Raw genomic sequence first — 12,651 nt, forward strand, 5'->3', positions numbered from 1 at the left:
GACAAGGAACAAACACTGCTCTCACTTACAGGTGCCCACATGGCTGGTACATTGGAGACGCTCTGGAATAAATACACCTGGGCCTTTGAAAACGGAGGTAGGGAATGATGTCATTTAATGGGAACTTTTGTTTGTTTAGCCACCCCATCCTGATGTCTGACGGTTTGAGGAACCAGAGATGGTGACTGAGCAAGGCCTTGGGAACTGGCTGAGGGGAGGGCTCGGGGCTGGTGGGCATGGTGGCCAGCTCGGCTGTCTCCCTGCCCTTTTGCTTTTCTAGACCTGAGGATGGATTCCTGGTTCCTGGTACACTCACCTTTCCCTGTCCCCCTTCTTTTTGTCTTCTCTCTTCTGGTGGTGGCAAGTCCTTGGTTCATGTCCAGATGGAAGCCTCTGAGGTTGGCAGGACCCCTCGCTGCCTACAACCCGGGCCTGGTAGCTCTCTCAGGGTATCTATTCTGTGAGGTAAGGCCAGTGGGGCCCTGCAGAGTTCTAGAGTCTCCTCCTTTTTAAGGGTGCCCAAAGACCATGATCTGCCTCAGCAGAATGCTGAAAGCCTTGGAGCAGACACATGTAGGAGCTGGGGTTCTGTTCCATCTCTGGTGATCCTGCCTTCCTTGTAGAGACACAGATGCCATCTCCCATTTTCCTATTCTTTAAATGGAAAAATAGAAGTCAGTAGCAAGCAAGATAGAATTCATTCCCCTACCCCCTACACACTCACCTAATAGAACTCCCAACATCTCCTGTTTCTACCTAGGCTCTGTTCATCTCTGCTCAGTGTTCTGAGCCCCAAACATGGGGTTCCTTCCAGACACCTTGCTGTCAGCAAATGGTTGGTCAGCATGAGCACTGGGCATGCTCTGGGTGCCAGGTTTTGTGAGGACCTGTAGAGTTGCTACTGGAGAAGGCACAATCCGCCCACCAGGAGATCCCGCTCTAGGTGGGGAGTCAGATGTGGAAATGGGTGATTACAATTCAGGGAAGGCAGGGCACAGAAAGTGTGTGCCAGGGACAAGAGGGGTCAAGTAAATTGGCAGGTGGCAGTGAGGCGCTCTGGCTAAAGAGCTTGCCCCTTCAACTCCAACCCCTCTGCCTCAGTGTGCCAGCTAGGAAGCAGTCCAACCTGAAGAAGCAGGTCCTGACAGCCACACCTCTCAGCTTCCCTCCTCTATCTATTGGTCTCTCTTCTCCTCCAGCCCAACCTTTGCACTGCTGATGGGATGATCCTCCCAAATACCTACACACCAAAAGAGACTTGTGGCCCTCTGAAGGCTTCCTGACAGCCTTACCCTCTGTGGATGGGTGTAGAAGCCTCCCACAGTCCTCTAGGCTCAGCATTGCTCCATCACCTAGGCAGCCTGCACACCTGCCATCTCTAATGCCGCATTGTTTCCCAGGCCCACAGCCTCACCCCATGGGCCCCAGGCCTTGGCACATAATTGCTTCCTGCCAGAAATGCTCTTGTCCTAGGTGCCCTGACAAATTCCTGCATGTTCAGCAGGCTCAGGCTTCTCCTGAAGCCTTCGTTGGCTCTCTAAGGCCAGGTCATCTGTTTCCTTCTTAGGTTTCCACCTCCCTTCCTCTTGGGGAAACTAGGGCCAGATTCTCCAGCTGGAGAGCACTGCCTGCACACATCTCTCCCCAACTCCACACTCAGTGACTTTCTGGTAGCTCGAGATCAGTTGTGGTGGGAGCATTTACACCACAGGAACTGGCCAACACTACAATCCACCCATCTTCTCCACCCTGGCAGCCTGGTAAGCATTTACCAACACTCTGCCATCCCACAATTTGCAGATTTTGTTGGTCTCCCCTCCAAAGAGCAAGTGCTTCAAAGCAGGGCCATGTCTCACTTTTAAAAGTCAGGCCTGACTTTGACCAGTCAGTGCCTGGTACCATGTGGAAGATACAGATAACTTGTGGGACATGAGACATGCCCAGAGAGCTTATCATTTAATTGTGGCAACAAATTACTCTGCTGCCACCATAATCCTTTGAGAATCTGCCATGCCCACATCCACTTCTTGCTCAGAAGCCCTTCGTAGCTCCCTTGGCCTATCTGACCAGTTTGGGAAGTCCTGCAAGGTAGGGATTTTTGTCTGATTTGTTTTAGGGAGGTGGCTTGGTGCTCAGAACAGAGTCTAGCATGGGGAAGTGCTTAGTACTATTCAACATGTCATTGTCATATGAATATTAAGTGATAAAGTTCAAGCTCCTTAAAATAGTCTTCAAGACCCCTTGTTAATCAAGTCTGTTCTCTCTCTGCATCTGTGGCTGCTCCTCCCCTGGTGCAAGCCTCCACTGCATTCTCACTCTTGGAGTTGGGAGAGGTCTGGGTACCCAGCATGCCTCCCTTGGTGTGAAGCTGCCTCCCTTCCCCTCTGTTTGCCCAGGGCGTCCTCCTTCTCCAGTCTGCTACCAATGTCTAGAACACCTCCTGGTTCCTACTCTTCATCTGGCCCCAACCTTACAAGTAAGGGTTGTTTCCTCCACCTCAGTGAGCCTTCGAGTTCACTGGGGGCAGGGCTGTTGTCTGCACAACTTGGTGTTCCTCTCATACTCCAGCACCTAACTTAGGGCCTCACACATAATAGGTGTCCAGGGTGGTTATGTGGTCCATAGTTGTGCACATTAAAACAATTGAGAGACCAGCAAGACATCTTCAAGTCCCAGCATCTGCTCTAGCCATTCCATGGAGTTGCTCTGATTAGCAGTCACTCACTGACTACCAGTGAGGGTTGGGGAGGGATGGTGGTATCCAGAACATGACGGGGGAGGTTTTAGCTTCACAGGCCCTGAGCCAGGTAGGTGGGTCTCATGGCAGAACATGCTTTATGACTTGATCTTTCCTTCTGTCTTCTTCTTGGTTCATGGCCACCTCGTTCCTGGCTAACTATGGCTACTTCTGCCATCCAGTAGGTTACCATCCAAGAGGGCTCAGAATAAGGGGATGGCAGGGCATAGCAGTGTTAGGCCTTGAGAGAGGGTTGATAGGATCCACTTTGTAAAAATGGATCTTGATCAGATGGTGTCACCTGAGACTCCTGAGACTTCTGATGAGAGGCAGTGAACTGGTTGGTTTCATAGAGGCCCAGAAGACCTCAGTTTGAATCTCAGCTCTGCCAGTTACTTACTATGTAGCCATGGGGTGCTTAGTTACCTTTTATGGGCCTCAATTTTTTGATCTATAAAATGGGGGTAATAATAGTTATTTTATAAAAGGAAACAACTGGAAGATGATTGAAATAGATAATGTATGAAAGTGTTTATCTCTGGGCCTGGCACACACTGAGTGGTAGCTAAGTGGTAGATATTTCATATTTTTTAGCTGTTCTGTTCTCTGTTCAACTGGAAGAAGAGCAAGAAGTTTCCTTACAGAAAAAAAAAATCTAGCTGAGACTTGACAAGTCACCAGGTAGTGATCTGGATGCTGAATTGAGGGATGTTGAATGATGGGTTGAAGTCCTGCTGCTCAAAGTGTGGTCCCCAGACCAGCAGCATCTGCATCACCTGGAAACTTGTTGAAAATGCAGAATTTCATGTCCCACCCCAGGCACACTGATTCAGAATCTGCGTTTCAACAAACAAGCTCAGCTCACCAGAAAATCTGTGTGCTCATTAAGATTGAATGGCTACAGGCTAGAGTACCTTTGGAGAGTCTTTCTGCTAATACTTCTGGTAGCTTCTCCTTTTCCTGTGCTAACAGGCATCTTTGGGCAGGCAGGTGGGCACCGTGGGAGCAGGAGGTGCAGAGGAACAGTAGGGACTGTGGCTGAAGCCAGCCCTGTCTGCTGCACCACCAGCAGGACCAGCAGGCCGGATGAGCTTCCCCTTGCTGCCCAGAAGATGGCAAACGTGAGCTGGTGGTGCTTCTCAAAGGCCATTGAATTGCCCAAAATTCTGAGTGCCAGGGTGCTTTGGCTCTTACACACTTGTAGGGAGTTATTTCTGCTAGCTAGGTCTGGAGTGGTTTTGGAGGTGCCTTGTTTGAACCCTTCCCTCCAGCACTCTTGTTGGATGTTCTCAGGGTTGTCCAGGTGGCCACGTCTGAGGCTGATCTCAGAGCAAAGCCTCAGTTCCACTAGGGGAAGTGGACACTCAGGGGTGTAACATCTCACATCACCACAGACTCCCATGCACTCCCCCTCTTCATTCATGCACCTGCATAAATGTGTTCATTTGCCCCTGTGAGCAACCAGGTTTTAAGCTAAATGAAAATGAAAAGATAAATTTAAAACCCTAATATTAAGTGGCAAGGATCATCAAGCAGCAAGAGCCATTCTTAAGTGTTAATGAGGAGAAGAAACCTTGCTTGTGAATCCAGAAAGCTTGTAGGATTGAGTGGGATTGCAGCAAGGTTCATAATTTTAGGGGAGTGATGAAAGGGAGGGGGCTCTTTCTTATTAAAAACTTGACAAATGGGGCAGCCCAGTGGCTCAGCGGTTTAGCTCCACCTTCAGCCCTGGGTGTGATCCTGAAGACCTGGGCCCACGTTGTCGGGCTCCCTGCGTGGAGCCTGCTTCTCCCTCTGCCTGTGTCTCTGCCTGTGTCTCTGCCTCTCTCTCTCTCTCTCTCTCTCTCTCTGTGTGTGTGTGTCTCATTAATAAATAAAAATCTTTAAAAAAAACTTGACAAATGAACACTGAACAGAGAACATTTGGGAATTTGTCTTATGGTTGTCTGTGTCCCAGGCTGGGTGTTCAATACCTGAGTTCTCTTCCCAGTGCTCTGGGAAGTGGGATAAGATATTGGAAGGAGCCCAGTTTCTGAAGCCAGACTGTGTTCAAATAACCTTGGGCAAGCTACTGAATCTGTCTATGCCTTAGTTTTCCCATCTGTAAAATGTAGGTAAGTTTAAAGTGTATACTATTATGAGTGTTTATAGAATATTTAAATATGCAAAGTACCTCGAACACAGTAGATGCTATCCAGGTGTTTGACTAGTGTTATTTTCCCTGAGTTCTAGTCTCCCTTCCAGTAAGGCAGACAGAATAACCCTGTTGTTCATGACAGTTGAGGCCTCAGGAGAAGAGTGAAGAAATAAGGTCCCCAGAATTGACATAATCTTTTCTTCCTCTCCAGGTCTTCTCTATATTAGGAAGGAAGCCAGAGCAGATCACCTTCCTGCAAGTCTGCCATGTTCTTCAATCCATGGGATGCAGTCAGATATGTGCCACAGAGTCAAGGTAAGTGACACAGATGCAGACAGCCCTGCCCCAGGCCCTTGTGAGGAAGGCCCCACTCTGCTGGGCTGAGTCTCCAGCTCGGGAGTTGTGCATCTTGTAAACAATGGTTTGGTTCTAAGGTTCCCCTTCTTTGTGGCCATGAGACAGGCCTCTGCTTCCATTTTATCTCCGTTGTTGTCAGAGCTTCCTAGCCACCCTCTCTGGTATGGGGGAGGGGACAGTGGGAGATTCTCAGGGCCGTGTGCCCAGATGGTACAGACGGAATTATGAGGGCTCTCATCTGGCACCCCATCAACCCCAACCCACCATCATGACCTCAGGTGTCTCATGCCAGACCTCACGGTAGGACCTTACCAAGGATTTTTTCTGTAGGATGTGTGGAGGAGCTCTCTGCAGCTTAAAAAATTAGAACATGAAAGAAAAACCCAAACCACTAGGCCTGGCTCCACTATTTCCCTTTATCTCCTCATCCTACTCTGTTGCTTTCTTCACCAAGATGCTGAAGTTTTGGTCCATGTCTTCACATATCTGTACCGTGGACTGGCTAGTCCGGGGCCCTGTGTGCAGCTCTGCCTGTGCTGGAAGTGACATGTAACCATTCTTCAGCAGGTAAGAAAGACCCATTAGCTCCAGGGGCCATGGCTGAGCCCTAGGTTCTATTCTCAGCTGCACCAATGATGAGATATCTGACCATGAACAAAAGCCCAACTCATCACTGGGTCTTTTTAGTTTCTCAACTTGAAACTTTCTCACTGACTATCTTGTCCATCCTAGAACCAACCTTAACTCACCGATGTGATGTGGGACCGGCAGCAAATGACCTCCACACTTAAGGTTTCAGTCTCATCTGTGAAGTGAAGGGGCTGAGCTATTTGGCCTCAAATCACTAATATCCTGAGATCCTGGGATCCCTGACTGATCCTCCAGGTGACTGAGTGCCTTGTGGTTTGGGGATCACCATTGCCAGATGCCCTCACGGACCTAGGATGGACGAGTTCAGGTCCATGGCTGGATCGGGGCAAATGGGACACCAGAGCCAGGAGAAGGGTCAGGAAGACTCTTTAGAACCTAAGTCAGAAGAAAATGGGACTGGTGCTTCACCAGGCTTCCTGGCTTTTCTCTTCCCAGGTGGCAGGAGGCCTGCCCCCCTGCTGGCAGACAGGGAGGTAAAGACAGGAGGAGGCAAAGGCAATATCCTTCTAGTTCCTTAGCCCTGCTTCTCACTGCTCTCCTGGTTATTTTCTCTTATCCTTCCTTTCACCCAGGGTCAGTGTGTGGCCACCGCTGCCCACTCCTTCTACAATCTCTTCACTGAGCGCTCCATGATGGGCTCAACATGGTGGGCAGAAGGCAGCATGGGCCACAGCCCACCCAGATACCTCTGGGCCTGCATTTTGTTCTGTGAAGAATGGAGGAGAATTGTCTTTCTTTTTTAGAGTTCAGGAGGACAGAATTGGACCACGTTTCCTGTACTCACTTCTGTCACAGAACTCTCCTATGGATTTGTAACGGTTTGCACCTCTCCTTCCTTTACTGGATGTGAGCCCTCCCAGGAGGGACTGTCTTACGCTCAATGTTCCCTGTACCTGGTACAGCGGCTCCATAAATGTGCATTTGGACCCTTGTTTTCCACCACAGGCAGTGATGACTGCTAGTGAAGATCAGGGCTGGCCACACGCCAGAAGTCAAGCCTGGCTTGATATCTAAACTTCCAGTAGGAAAGGATGATAAGAATATCTAAGAGTGAGCGTAGGTCTGTTTGCTTTCCAGCGTGGCTGTGTGAACGAACATCTGCTCCCGTATCTCTTGTTGCCTATTCTTTACTACCTTTTTGTAGTTATTCTGTGTGTGTGAATGGGCTGATGGAGAGGGCTACGTGTATATGTCTAAATATTTGTTTTCAAATGTACACGCATGATCCATTTGGTATTCTCTTTGTGTTATTTGCTTGTCTTTTCTGTAAGTCTCTGTAAGTGCCACACGGTAATAAAAGCCTACTGGGATCAATACTTCTTCTATCCCCAATGGGAGATGTGGAAGTTCACTGACAATTTCTGAATGTTTCATGTTTCACTGAGAGCCTCCCAAGAGGATGTGAGAAAATGAGAAATGGGAAAAACGAATACTGCTATCTACTTCATAGAGAGGGAAACTAAGAACCAGCAAAAGGGACTACATGGCTGAAATCACATAGTATGGCAGAAGCAAACATTTGCTGAGCCACTTAAAACTAGGAGTGGAGAGCCTTGGGGAAGCAGTTGGCCTGGGAGCTGTGTCTGTTTCCAGGATGCTTATTTTTCCTTTATAATCTCTCTCCTTAGCTCTTTTCCTCCACTAAGTAAATCCTTCTTTTGTGTTGCCTCACCAGTAAAGAACATTCAAGAACTGTTGAAGTTTATGCAATGCTATTTGGGGACTATTTATTCATCAGGTACTCTAGTTAATTAACTCAAGGCCAAGCAGGGCTGCATCCTGTGGACAGTATATTCAGAGAAAATTTCCTCTAAGTTATGCAGGATGTGAACACATCCCACACACTTTTCCATACGCAGGTTGAGTGCCTTCGGAGGTGGGTGCCTATTTTAAGGCAAACTTTTTTTTTTTCTCCTTAAACACATAAGAGTAAAGTCTGTTCATTTGCTTAGCAGCCAGGAGAAGGGAAAAAAAAACTCATCATCCCAGAGTTCAGAGCTAATGTTCATCAGATCTTTGTAGCTGCCTCTGCCTGATTAAGCAGCACAAGAGGAAGTGATAGGTCCCAGGTCATGTCCGAATGAAGTAAGATTTTGGCTGGGGAAAGCCTGGTGTAAGGCAGTGTGGTAGTGAGGGTTTAGGGAAATATCCTTGGTGAACTGAAAAAATCCTTTCTTTAACCTGCACTATGTGGTAGTGACTCTACCTGATTCAGGAGTACTATAGGAGTATTCAGGAGTAGGCATTGTTTATCAGTGTAGAAAAGTTCTGTGAACATTACAAAACACAAAGTTATTTATATTTGTCAAATTATAGCCAAATTTATAATTAACATTTCAGTCCACTTCCAAGAATTTTTAAAGGTAATGATAAGCAAGGGTGCTGGTTAAAATTTTAAATATATAGCAGGGTTGTGCTGTAGCCCAGAAAGTGGCCACGTGCCAAGACAGAGAGGCCCAGAGTAGCCAGTGGGACTGTCCCAGAGACAGAAGTAAAGGGGTTGTGCTGCATGTGACATAAGGGTGCAAAAGCTGATGGTCTGGGTTCCTGGCTATCACTTCATAAATCAGAATACATCTAATAGAAGGAATAAAACCCATTCAAGATGGAGCAGCTCTGTGATCATCTTCTAGCTCAGAATTCAATGATCATTCCCATTCCTGCCAGCTGACACAACACTCCATTGTGTACTCAGCTGAGCATGCATCCCAGGTGCTGCTGGGCCTGGACAGGTTGCTGGAGCCAGAAATTAGGAGAAAAGTCATGTTCCTCTTCTGTCACCCTCCCTTTCACTCTTTCATGGGGTTCTCTGTGTTAATGGAGGAATCTTTCCAAAAGAGGACAGTATTTCGTCTTTTGTTCCTGGATGGTCTTAGGGCAAAATACCTGCTACAAAGGTAGACTTAATTAGGGTTTTTGGAATTGAAGCTGTCCCAATCAGGATCTAAGATCTTATGGATTTGCAAGCTTTAGGTAGTCATCAAGCTGGTCCAGCCGATACTGGTGCGAAGAAGAGGGAGTAAACCACCAAAGAAGTAGAATATCTTGATTTGAATGACGTGCTTATTAACAGGAGAGGGAGGACAAGGGATCATGAATAAAATAAGGGAAGACCCATTTCCAACAGTCCACATAGATCCATTATAAAGGTGGAGACACACGCTGGACAGCACGCACTGGGGAGCCCTGGATTCTCAGAAGCAACAGCTGAGTTGAGAGTCTGCCTTTGTCTTCTCGCTGCCAGGGGGATGTGGGCAGTTCACATCATCTTTTAATGTCTTTTTCATGTGTAGAATTCAGGTAGAGGGTGTTCTTAGCTCTAAAAAAATACTCTGATAGAGCCGGGGTAATAATACATGATCCCACAAAACCCCATTCTTTTAAAAAATTTAATAATTTATCAATACAATACTAAATAAAAATGTAAGAGCATCCCAATTTTACAATTACATGTAAAATATGAACATAAAAATGTTAACAACACCATCTTTAGATGGTGAGATTATGGATGTTTTGAATTTCTTTGTATTTTCCTGTTTTCTGCAATGCCAATTTTTTTAATCATAAAAATTTTACTATTACAATGTGACATATTCAGGATTCCTAGGTTGTTCTTTTTTTCTGAGAATTATGAGAGTATTTATTTGATCTGCTCATCAGATCTTCATTACTGACATGGGTGGCACAGTTGACTCCACTACTGACTTCTAGGTCATGCAATATACAACTGTGGAGGGTATACAGTGTTCCAGGTGCTGAGCTCTGTGTTAGGGATCTGACACATACCAAATAGGATTTGCACTGAAAAGATGATGTGAATACTTAAAAAGCTAAACCGTTAGCCACTTCCACTGATTCAGGACAAGTTAGGTAGAAAGGCAAGTTTGTCCCAGGGTGGTAGTGAAAGAGGAGTTTCAACAAAAACTTATACTTAGTTTCAAATGTGAAAATGGGGCTGACACCCATCCTGAATCCAACCTTCCTGTGTGACTCCATTCATTGGTTTGAAGAGAGCTTCCAGAACATTGGAAGTGAGGCATCCAAATGGAGATCTGAAATCCTTTCTTAAAAATTAACCAAATATGATACATTTAAATAATTATCCATGTCCAAGAGCTAACTTTTGCCCAGACCATGGACTAATTTCCACTTGTTAGCAAAGGCTTTTTGAAGTGAGAATCTAAGGGGGAGGCTTCATAACAATCTTTACACGTGGAACAAAAGTGGTCAGTTTCTTTGATACAACTCGGGCTGATCTCATTTCCCCGCAGGGTATACAGCTCCACAAAGTCACAGAGAGCCCTGAATTAAAAATGGAGAGAAGCTGCCTTTCAGCAGTGTCTGTATATCCTGCTAAGAACTGAGAGCAAAGAAGGCTGAGCCGGCAGCGGTTGCAGGTGCTCCTGCAAGGATCAAGAGCGCCCTCCAGCGCCAGGATTGTGAACTTCACCCCCAACCCTGGACAACCTGGGGCTGTCTGAAGATCCAGCTTCTGCTTACCTTTCTTCATTAAGGCAGCTAGATAAGGGGACCTTCCCTGCATTAAGATTATCAACCAAATCATCTGAGAACAGCAAACCTAAATTCCTGGCTTTTGAGGAAAAGTCAAAGTTCACATGTAGGGAAAGATTGGAAAATATATATGAGATTGAGCAGAGTTGGGTTTTTTTTCTTCTTCTTTCTTCCTCCTTTCCTTTTCCTCTTCTTCCGCCCCCACCTGCACCCCCACCATCTAATAAATCCAAGGGGTCTGGGAGGTTGGAAGTTATGTAATGCAGTTAGACGTGAGTGTGGAGACTGTGTCATGTACCAGCTTCATTTAGTTTGAAGATTTGAGCAAGGGATAACCTTGTTGAAGTCTAGGGATGTGATAAATCTTCCAGATGAGACACTAGATATACAAATGGACAATGGTGAGACCATCTATAAAAGTAGAGCTCAGATCCAGTCTGCAGAACCAACCCAGGAAACCAAACCATTACTAATAGTACCCAGCCCAGGAAATCAGCCTGCTAACTACAAGTCACTGGTAGGAAATAAGACCAACTATCTCTAGCAAGTGGTCCAGAAAGCCACACAATAACCTCTATAACAACCACCTCAAACACTAGGACTTAAAAACTGACAGATTCCCTAATTTTTGTCCCTGCTCCCAACTTAGGACCAACCCAAAAAAAGCTAAATATGCACGCACTCCTGACCAATTGCATAGGATGCCTTGCTTCAAGTTAGCACACCAACAGTTTCCCCATACCGGCAGCCTCCAATCAGGGCACATCTGAATCCTTTCCTTCCCGCTATCTAGGTTTCCTAACTCTGTCTGCCTTTGAGACTCTGCCAAATGCAATGGAGATTGACTCCCTGCTATCACAAGCTTTGCTTGTTCCCCTTTGGTTCCACTTCCTTTATTTGCACATATAGAAGTCTCCTGTGCTTTCAACTGCAGCAGCCTTAAGGTAGTATGGTCTGCCTATGCTGGGGAGGGCTGGAAAAGTTTCTTGAGTTTCTCGTGACTTTGCACTGACCCAAGAGGTAGGGTTGCCAAAAAAAATGCAGAATGTCCAGTTACATTTGAATTTCAGAAAAATAATGAATAATTTTCAACATAAATATATCCTATGCACTATTTGGGGCATACTTATTCTAAAAAGGTATTCGCTATTTATCTGAAATTCAAATGTAACTGAGTGTCATATATTTTTATTTGCTAAATCTGGTAATTCTACAAGGAGGGCAACTCAGTGCTCTCATGCCCCATTCCCACAACTGGAAAGAAAAAGTTAAGAAGTCAGGAGTGAGATCCCTGGTGAGTCTAGAAAGAGTTTCAGAGCTAAAAGGGGGAAAACACATCAGAGGTAACTTGGGTAAACTTCCCAGGGATTGGATGAAGATACAGCTGTGTCTCAATGGATTGCCACGGTAGAGGAGGCATGCCCAAAAACCAGAAGCAAAATGATCATTGTAGAGCAAAATAGTGAGCTATTTAGGACTATCTAGGACATATCTAGGTCCAGAAGACGGTGTCCACTTCTCACCCATGATGCTGCTACATTTGTGTAAACATTACACCCATCCCCACCCTGCCCCTCACCACAAGCCTAACATCAACCCAGAAAGAAGGGAGGCAGATGGAAGCAACATCCTGAAAATGATTGAGCTGTCAATCTAAAATGACATGTTAAGACTTCTGGGGAGTGTGTCATCATTGCTGGATTTGACCAGTTTACCTGGAAATAACTAGATTAAATTTCTGCATCTGTCAGAATGGACCCTCAATATTAAAAAGCAAATCTAGTTCCTCCAGAGAAGTGTGTCAAATCTCACTCTATTTGGTCTGCATCATGAAAACAATAGTGTTATTTTTCACTTTCCAAATACTAAATTACATTTTATTGAATATACTTTTCAGCCTTCATATCAACCTCCCATGTCTTCGAAGTTGACATTGACTAGACTATCTATGTTGAGAATCATTGACTTAAAATCTACCTTGTTTTCTTCCTACATAACAGATTGATGATGATGAAGGTGATGATGATTATGATGATGGCCATGATGACAATAGTGATTCCCCCCAGTTGAGGGCATGCTGGATTCCACTTACTTTCTATGTATCATCCAACCAGATCACAACTCTGCAAGCTGGACATCATTGTTCCCATTTTACAGAGAAAAGTGAGGCTCAGAGAGGTCCAGCGACTTGTCAATGTATCAGAGAGTAAGTGATGGAGTGGATTAAAATCCAGATTTGTCTAATTCCAAAGCCTGT

At 45.8% G+C, this 12,651-nt stretch overlaps 1 long non-coding RNA gene across 1 annotated transcript; it reads left to right on the forward strand.

The window, feature by feature from the left end:
• Positions 1 to 226: 226 nt before the first annotated feature.
• On the forward strand, positions 227 to 10,539 carry LOC121480335. Its single transcript, XR_005984936.1, has 4 exons — positions 227 to 465; positions 5,086 to 5,189; positions 5,686 to 5,798; positions 10,154 to 10,539. It is a non-coding gene; the product is annotated as an uncharacterized LOC121480335 (long non-coding RNA).
• Positions 10,540 to 12,651: the final 2,112 nt, after the last annotated feature.

The sequence above is a fragment of the Vulpes lagopus genome, chromosome 21 (assembly GCF_018345385.1).
Source record: "Vulpes lagopus strain Blue_001 chromosome 21, ASM1834538v1, whole genome shotgun sequence".
Taxonomy (NCBI): Eukaryota; Metazoa; Chordata; class Mammalia; order Carnivora; family Canidae; genus Vulpes; species Vulpes lagopus.